Below are 10193 nucleotides of genomic sequence, written 5' to 3'. Positions count from 1 at the left end.
TAGTGGTGCTGAATTGCGAATGCAATTTGACTACATAACAATTGTAATGGGACTGCATATGTCCTGAAATGTCACTAATACAAGTCTGTTTCTTCACTTCATTTTTACTGAAAAGGGGCTGTTATTTATCTGTAAGTGAACTGCAATAAGTCTGTAATGAAATTATTTTTTCGCTGCAAGTTTACTACAAGTAAGCTGCCAAATATCTGTAATGGGACTGCAATTGTCCTGTAGTTCAGGTCTGTTGTCACCGTAATTCTGCTGTAAAGCAGGTGCTATTTAGCTTTATTTAGACTTCAACAAAACTGTAATGAAGTTACTTTTTTGCTGCTGTAGTCTGTAAATTACAAACTATTTACAGATTATAAAAGAATGGTTTTGGCAGTCTGTAATATGACTGTCGTGCAGCTAAATTGCAGCCATGAAATTTTTGTAAGGGAGCGCTCAGAATCGGGGGGCGTTTTCCTGATGAAAATTATGAGTTTATCAAGTCAAATAAAAGTTCATTTACATCCCCGTCTTTTGACGCAATAAATTGCACTTGGGAATTGTGGGTATATCTATTTCTATGTATAAAAAATGGTTTCATAAAAACAAAAACGTTTTTCTTTTCGGCCTAGGAGCGCGCAAAACTTAAAATTTGAGGTCAAAATGAAACTTCATAAGGAAAACGCCTCCAATATGAGGATTATAGCTAGCTAGCTAGGCCAATACCCAAGGCACCACCTTAGGCCTAAATCATCAAGCGACTAGCCTTTAATTCCGGTGGCCGGGTTACAATGCGTAGGAGAGTGGTGGTAAGCCCTGCATGCCACGCGTTCGAGCCAACAGTTCCCTACACTAACTATTACCGTTAACCTCAACAAGTCTTTGTGGAAGGGGAAACCGAAGAGCTCGGGGGGAAACCCCTTAAACCAGTGGGGATAGAACTTGCAAACTCAACGCAGAAGGAGTTCTTCCGAGTTTTTGCCCAGTGCCACAAGCTCGGATCGAACCCGGCTCCTCTTGCTGCGAGGTGAAAGTGCTAACAACTCCGCCACCCCACCGTCTGATAGCTTCGGTTCATTTACTTTTGTTAATATAGAGAGTTTATAAACCAAAGAGCGGAATATTGTTGAATCAAACGTTAGTTCCGCCGGCGAAATCGTTCAAACTACTGAGATTTTGGAAATTCGAATTAATGAGGAGGATATAATTGAAAACCCTATTAGAAACTTTAGCCTGCAGCTAAATAGTTCAAACACCAGATCGAATTTAAAAGCGTTAGATATAAGTTTGGACAAGGATTGTCTGCCTGTTCCGCCTAAGTTCGCTTTAATTATTTTTGGTACGACAATGACCATATTCTCAAATACTCTGTTACCGTAATTTATTAGGCAGCAAAAATACGAGATTTACTAATGGACTTTCGGATTGGAAAAACATGGCCCAAAAATCCGAAGAATACTTCCCTTCGTGTAAATCTTCTCACCAACCATCCTATCAGAAGTAGTTAGACTATTTGCAAATCAAAATCCCGCGACTCAGTGGCGTACACAAGGGGGATTTCCGGGTCCAGACTCCCCCTTTAGCGTAACTTTGACTGTACTAAATTTCCACCCCCTTCTCGACCCCTCTCTCAACATTCACATACTTTGACCCCCCTTGATGAATTTCTGGATACGCCACTGCCACGACTCCATGCGTGTCAGGTTAATGACCATCATAGACTGGATGTTATTAGAAACAGATAAAAATTATCTATGCAAAACATATTACTACGTGCCCAACAAGATCTCGCGCTGTTGAAAAGAAAATGTCTTGATTGGACATCGTAGTGTGAGCTACGAGCAACAAACACCAGGAGAACGCAGCTAGCCTTTAAACACGCTAACGCCGTGTTGCGTACAAATTTCATTACGTTGAACGTTTTACGGGCGGGGGGAAGATAATTTCCGAATTTTCCCCTTCCGACGACAGCAGGTGCTAAAGCATCTAACCAATGAAAACTGTATACAAAGAAATGCACGATTTTTGACGGGCTGCGTTCTCCTTATGTGAGTTGCTGTGTGAGAGTAGGCCTAATAATGCCAAATTTACGCTTACCACAATTCAAAATTAACTAAATTTAGTACGGTGGTTAATTGTTTAAGAAGGCATTGAATCCGCATTGTGGCGCTTAAATAAAACATCTTCAAGTAAATTTCCCAGAAGTAATATTTCCGAGAGCCTGGACCTGCAAGGACTGTTTATACACGGCTTGTTGAAGCGAGGGGTAAGACAGTCTCAGATAATCTGTACACCGAGTTCGTGCATTTAGCACTGTTAAAGGTACATATTTTCAAGAGTTCGCGAGTTCCATTTAGCGCTGTCAAAGGTACGGCAGCGTACACTGAGTTCGCAATGTCTTACCCCTCGTGTTGAAGTGGGGTAGCGGAGTGGTTAGCACTTTCGCCTTGCAGCAAGAGGAGCCGGGTTCGATCCCAGCTTGTGAAAAATTCAGAACAACTCCTTCCGCGTCGAGTTTGCAAGTTATTTCCCCACTAGTTTAAGGGGTTTTTCCCCGAGCTCTTCGGTTACCACTCCATAAAAACTTCTTGCGGTTAACGGTAATAGTGAGTGTAGGGAGTTGTTGGGTCGCGTGGCATGAAGAACTTGCCACCACCCTCCTACGCATTGTAACCCAGCCACCTGAATTAAAAGGCTTCAAAAGTCGCTTGATGACTTAGGCCTAAGGTATTGGGTTATTATTATGGAAATATTTCACCTGTAAATGGAACATCGTGGTCGGGTTTTTGCTAAGCCTTATTATGTCAAAAAAGCTACCTAGTTAAACGGAAACACTTGTTGCATACCGTATAAGGTCTCGACTCTAAGAAATATTACTTCTTAGCAGTTTCCTTGAAGATATTTTATTGAATCGTCTATTGCCCATGAAACTTGAGACAATGGCGGAGTAGAACAATTGAGTGTTTGTCTTCGGTGTACTAGAAAAGAAATAGGCGTTGTAGAAAGATTTTGAAAGTATCGGCTTCTAACGGCTTAGAAATAGAAATCTGTGTTGCGCAGACTTATGATGGGGCCAATGTAAAGAGTGGACACTTCAAAGGAGTTAGGATCAAAGTAGAAGCTTCAGTGGGTGAAAATTTCCCTTACGCGTATTGCTACGCTCAACGGTTAAATTTACTTTTAGGTCATTTACAATATTCAAAGCAATTCAAAAAAGAACTGGTTATGCAAATTTATAGCAGAAATGAAAAGTCGACTATTGAAAAACACTGGCTTACTAAATGGTATAATTGCGCCCCCTCAAAAATAAATATTGCCCCCTCAAATGAAATTTTAATTTGCCCTCACCTGCCCCCTCAATTTAATCCATTCCCCCTCAAAGAATATTATCTGCCCCTTCAACTTTATTAGTTTTTGAAACTTCTATTTGTTTAAATTTTCCTTTTGGACCATTTGTTTTTGTCTAAGTTTTTATAGGTAACTATTTCTTAATAAAATACAAGTTGTAGAATAGTCTGTTTCAGAAAGCAAGGTTTTTTTTGTTGAACACCAAAAACATTTCACGGTGCCACTTATGTTAATTTTCGAAATTAGGTAACGAAAAAATGTGGGAAATATCTGTAAATGGCTAAGAAAGTCCTGGGAAATATCTGTAAATGGTTAAGAAAGTCCTGGGAAATATCTGTAAATGGTTAAGAAAGTCAAGGGAAATATCTGTAAATGGTTAAGAAAGTCCTGGGAAATATCTGTAAATGGTTAAGAAAGTCCTGGGAAATATCTGTAAATGGTTACGAAAGTCCTGGGAAATATCTGTAAATGGTTAAGAAAGTCCTGGGAAATATCTGTAAATGGCTAAGAATGTCATGGGAAATATCTGTAAATGGCTAAGAAAGTCCTGGGAAATATCTGTAAATGGTTAAGAAAGTCCTGGGAAATATCTGTAAATGGTTAAGAAAGTCCTGGGAAATATCTGTAAATGGTTAAGAAAGTCCTGGGAAATATCTGTAAATGGTTAAGAAAGTCCTGGGAAATATCTGTAAATGGCTAAGAATGTCAAGGGAAATATCTGTAAATGGTTAAGAAAGTCCTGGGAAATATCTGTAAATGGTTAAGAAAGTCCTGGGAAATATCTGTAAATGGTTAAGAAAGTCCTGGGAAATATCTGTAAATGGTTAAGAAAGTAATGGGAAATATCTGTAAATGGTTAAGAAAGTCAAGGGAAATATCTGTAAATGGTTAAGAAAGTCAAGGGAAATATCTGTAAATGGTTAAGAAAGTCCTGGGAAATATCTGTAAATGGTTAAGAAAGTCATGGGAAATATCTGTAAATGGTTAAGAAAGTCCTGGGAAATATCGGTAAATGGTTAAGAAAGTCCTGGGAAATATCTGTAAATGGTTAAGAAAGTCCTGGGAAATATCTGTAAATGTCTAAGAATGTCATGGGAAATATCTGTAAATGGTTAAGAAAGTCCTGGGAAATATCTGTAAATGGTTAAGAAAGTCCTGGGAAATATCTGTAAATGGTTAAGAAAGTCCTGGGAAATATCTGTAAATGGTTAAGAAAGTCCTGGGAAATATCTGTAAATGGTTAAGAAAGTCCTGGGAAATATCTGTAAATGGTTAAGAAAGTCCTGGGAAATATCTGTAAATGGTTAAGAAAGTCCTGGGAAATATCGGTAAATGGTTAAGAAAGTCCTGGGAAATATCTGTAAATGGTTAAGAAAGTCCTGGGAAATATCTGTAAATGGTTAAGAAAGTCCTGGGAAATATCTGTAAATGGTTAAGAAAGTCCTGGGAAATATCTGTAAATGGTTAAGAAAGTCCTGGGAAATATCTGTAAATGGTTAAGAAAGTCCTGGGAAATATCTGTAAATGGTTAAGAAAGTCCTGGGAAATATCTGTAAATGGTTAAGAAAGTCCTGGGAAATATCTGTAAATGGCTAAGAATGTCAAGGGAAATATCTGTAAATGGTTAAGAAAGTCCTGGGAAATATCTGTAAATGGTTAAGAAAGTCCTGGGAAATATCTGTAAATGGTTAAGAAAGTCCTGGGAAATATCTGTAAATGGTTAAGAAAGTCCTGGGAAATATCTGTAAATGGTTAAGAAAGTCAAGGGAAATATCTGTAAATGGTTAAGAAAGTCAAGGGAAATATCTGTAAATGGTTAAGAAAGTCCTGGGAAATATCTGTAAATGGTTAAGAAAGTCATGGGAAATATCTGTAAATGGTTAAGAAAGTCCTGGGAAATATCGGTAAATGGTTAAGAAAGTCCTGGGAAATATCTGTAAATGGTTAAGAAAGTCCTGGGAAATATCTGTAAATGTCTAAGAATGTCATGGGAAATATCTGTAAATGGTTAAGAAAGTCCTGGGAAATATCTGTAAATGGTTAAGAAAGTCCTGGGAAATATCTGTAAATGGTTAAGAAAGTCCTGGGAAATATCTGTAAATGGTTAAGAAAGTCCTGGGAAATATCTGTAAATGGTTAAGAAAGTCAAGGGAAATATCTGTAAATGGTTAAGAAAGTCCTGGGAAATATCTGTAAATGGTTAAGAAAGTCCTGGGAAATATCTGTAAATGGTTAAGAAAGTCCTGGGAAATATCTGTAAATGGCTAAGAATGTCATGGGAAATATCTGTAAATGGCTAAGAAAGTCCTGGGAAATATCTGTAAATGGTTAAGAAAGTCCTGGGAAATATCTGTAAATGGTTAAGAAAGTCCTGGGAAATATCTGTAAATGGTTAAGAAAGTCCTGGGAAATATCTGTAAATGGTTAAGAAAGTCCTGGGAAATATCTGTAAATGGTTAAGAAAGTCCTGGGAAATATCTGTAAATGGTTAAGAAAGTCCTGGTAAATATCTGTAAATGGTTAAGAAAGTCCTGGGAAATATCTGTAAATGGCTAAGAAAGTCATGGGAAATATCTGTAAATGGTTAAGAATGTCATGGGAAATATCTGTAAATGGTTAAGAAAGTCCTGGGAAATATCTGTAAATGGTTAAGAAAGTCCTGGGAAATATCTGTAAATGGTTAAGAAAGTCAAGGGAAATATCTGTAAATGGTTAAGAAAGTCCTGGGAAATATCTGTAAATGGTTAAGAAAGTCCTGGGAAATATCTGTAAATGGTTAAGAAAGTCCTGGGAAATATCTGTAAATGGCTAAGAAAGTCATGGGAAATATCTGTAAATGGTTAAGAATGTCATGGGAAATATCTGTAAATGGTTAAGAAAGTCCTGGGAAATATCTGTAAATGGTTAAGAAAGTCCTGGGAAATATCTGTAAATGGTTAAGAAAGTCCTGGGAAATATCTGTAAATGGTTAAGAAAGTCCTGGGAAATATCTGTAAATGGTTAAGAAAGTCCTGGGAAATATATGTAAATGGTTAAGAAAGTCCTGGGAAATATCTGTAAATGGTTAAGAAAGTCCTGGGAAATATCTGTAAATGGCTAAGAAAGTCATGGGAAATATCTGTAAATGGTTAAGAATGTCATGGGAAATATCTGTAAATGGTTAAGAAAGTCCTGGGAAATATCTGTAAATGGTTAAGAAAGTCCTGGGAAATATCTGTAAATGGTTAAGAAAGTCAAGGGAAATATCTGTAAATGGTTAAGAAAGTCCTGGGAAATATCTGTAAATGGTTAAGAAAGTCCTGGGAAATATCTGTAAATGGTTAAGAAAGTCCTGAAAAATATCTGTAAATGGTTAAGAAAGTCCTGGGAAATATCTGTAAATGGTTAAGAAAGTCCTGGGAAATATCTGTAAATGGCTAAGAAAGTCATGGGAAATATCTGTAAATGGTTAAGAATGTCATGGGAAATATCTGTAAATGGTTAAGAAAGTCCTGGGAAATATCTGTAAATGGTTAAGAATGTCATGGGAAATATCTGTAAATGGTTAAGAAAGTCCTGGGAAATATCTGTAAATGGCTAAGAAAGTCATGGGAAATATCTGTAAATGGTTAAGAATGTCATGGGAAATATCTGTAAATGGTTAAGAAAGTCCTGGGAAATATCTGTAAATGGTTAAGAAAGTCCTGGGAAATATCTGTAAATGGTTAAGAAAGTCAAGGGAAATATCTGTAAATGGTTAAGAAAGTCCTGGGAAATATCTGTAAATGGTTAAGAAAGTCCTGGGAAATATCTGTAAATGGTTAAGAAAGTCCTGGGAAATATCTGTAAATGGTTAAGAAAGTCCTGGGAAATATCTGTAAATGGCTAAGAATGTCATGGGAAATATCTGTAAATGGCTAAGAAAGTCCTGGGAAATATCTGTAAATGGTTAAGAAAGTCCTGGGAAATATCTGTAAATGGTTAAGAAAGTCCTGGGAAATATCTGTAAATGGTTAAGAAAGTCCTGGGAAATATCTGTAAATGGCTAAGAAAGTCCTGGGAAATATCTGTAAATGGTTAAGAAAGTCCTGGGAAATATCTGTAAATGGCTAAGAATGTCATGGGAAATATCTGTAAATGGCTAAGAAAGTCCTGGGAAATATCTGTAAATGGTTAAGAAAGTCCTGGGAAATATCTGTAAATGGTTAAGAAAGTCCTGGGAAATATCTGTAAATGGTTAAGAAAGTCCTGGGAAATATCTGTAAATGGCTAAGAATGTCATGGGAAATATCTGTAAATGGCTAAGAAAGTCCTGGGAAATATCTGTAAATGGTTAAGAAAGTCCTGGGAAATATCTGTAAATGGTTAAGAAAGTCCTGGGAAATATCTGTAAATGGCTAAGAAAGTCATGGGAAATATCTGTAAATGGTTAAGAAAGTCCTGGGAAATATCTGTAAATGGTTAAGAAAGTCCTGGGAAATATCTGTAAATGGTTAAGAAAGTCCTGGGAAATATCTGTAAATGGTTAAGAAAGTCCTGGGAAATATCTGTAAATGGCTAAGAAAGTCATGGGAAATATCTGTAAATGGTTAAGAAAGTCCTGGGAAATATCTGTAAATGGTTAAGAAAGTCCTGGGAAATATCTGTAAATGGTTAAGAAAGTCCTGGGAAATATCTGTAAATGGTTAAGAAAGTCCTGGGAAATATCTGTAAATGGTTAAGAAAGTCCTGGGAAATATCTGTAAATGGTTAAGAAAGTCCTGGGAAATATCTGTAAATGGCTAAGAAAGTCATGGGAAATATCTGTAAATGGTTAAGAATGTCATGGGAAATATCTGTAAATGGCTAAGAAAGTCCTGGGAAATATCTGTAAATGGTTAAGAAAGTCCTGGGAAATATCTGTAAATGGTTAAGAAAGTCCTGGGAAATATCTGTAAATGGCTAAGAAAGTCATGGGAAATATCTGTAAATGGTTAAGAAAGTCCTGGGAAATATCTGTAAATGGTTAAGAAAGTCCTGGGAAATATCTGTAAATGGTTAAGAAAGTCCTGGGAAATATCTGTAAATGGCTAAGAAAGTCATGGGAAATATCTGTAAATGGTTAAGAATGTCATGGGAAATATCTGTAAATGGCTAAGAAAGTCCTGGGAAATATCTGTAAATGGTTAAGAAAGTCCTGGGAAATATCTGTAAATGGTTAAGAAAGTCCTGGGAAATATCTGTAAATGGTTAAGAAAGTCCTGGGAAATATCTGTAAATGGCTAAGAAAGTCATGGGAAATATCTGTAAATGGTTAAGAAAGTCCTGGGAAATATCTGTAAATGGCTAAGAAAGTCATGGGAAATATCTGTAAATGGTTAAGAAAGTCCTGGGAAATATCTGTAAATGGTTAAGAAAGTCCTGGGAAATATCTGTAAATGGTTAAGAAAGTCCTGGGAAATATCTGTAAATGGTTAAGAAAGTCCTGGGAAATATCTGTAAATGGTTAAGAAAGTCCTGGGAAATATCTGTAAATGGCTAAGAAAGTCATGGGAAATATCTGTAAATGGTTAAGAAAGTCCTGGGAAATATCTGTAAATGGTTAAGAAAGTCCTGGGAAATATCTGTAAATGGTTAAGAAAGTCCTGGGAAATATCTGTAAATGGTTAAGAAAGTCCTGGGAAATATCTGTAAATGGCTAAGAAAGTCATGGGAAATATCTGTAAATGGTTAAGAATGTCATGGGAAATATCTGTAAATGGCTAAGAAAGTCCTGGGAAATATCTGTAAATGGTTAAGAAAGTCCTGGGAAATATCTGTAAATGGTTAAGAAAGTCCTGGGAAATATCTGTAAATGGTTAAGAAAGTTCTGGGAAATATCTGTAAATGGTTAAGAAAGTCAAGGGAAATATCTGTAAATGGTTAAGAAAATCCTGGAAAAATCTGAGAATTTAAATGTTCATAAAAATATTGAGAGGAAAAGAAATCTGGCGGGGCGCCGGACTATCACCAAAAATGTTGGATTTCGAATTTCTAAACTCTTGTCCCAGATTTCAGAATTTCTCGCTGGATTTCAAGATTTGGCAATTTCTCGATTTCTTGTTGGATTTCAGGATTTTTCGTCGTTTTTCTCGATTTCTCGCTGGATCTCAAGATTTCTTGTCTTATTTCGGGATTTCTTGCTTGATTTCGGGATTTCTCGTTGGATTTCGGGATTTCTTGTCGGATTTCGGGATTTCTCGTTGGATTTCGGGATTTCTTGCTTGATCTCGGGATTTCTCGTTGGATTTCGGGATTTCTCGATTAATCGTCGGATTTCGGGATTTCTCGTCGGATTTAGAGATTTATCGTCGGAATTAGAGATTTCTCGCCGGATTTAGAGATTTCCGATCGAATTTCTGGATTTAGAAATAAAAATCCAGGCGGGATTTCGCATTTGTTGTTGGATTTCTTGGAAAGTGTACGGGATTGATTGAATGTCCGACCCCTCGCATGGGGCCCCGAGTCAGGCCATTTCCTTTTAAGACCCGGGCTACACCTACAATAAAACCATTTCTTCTAAATAAACTTTCTCGTCGCGTAAACTAGTATTTATTTTCAATATCCCCATATCCCACTAATTTCATTTATAATGTGGTCTAAAATTATTCTTTGTCGTGCGGTCACTTGCCTCAAAATCATATTTTTAGTTAAATTTCTAGGAAATTTGGGTGCCATTTTGAAGTTGACTAAACCCCAACCGTTGTTTCCGGTTGTATACTATTGGACCGAATCCCGTTTGACCGAATCCCATTGAACCGAAAAGTATTTTCGTTTATAGCCCAACATGGCGGGATTCAGTTGAATGGGAAATTTAAATCTGGTTCGTTTTCACTTCGGGTAGGTTAGTTCAGGTAGGG

The sequence above is a fragment of the Leiobunum rupestre genome, chromosome 1 (assembly GCF_980474605.1).
Source record: "Leiobunum rupestre chromosome 1, qqLeiRupe1.1.hap1, whole genome shotgun sequence".
NCBI lineage: Eukaryota > Metazoa > Arthropoda > Arachnida > Opiliones > Sclerosomatidae > Leiobunum > Leiobunum rupestre.
Note: the sequence above shows the minus strand (reverse complement) of the source record.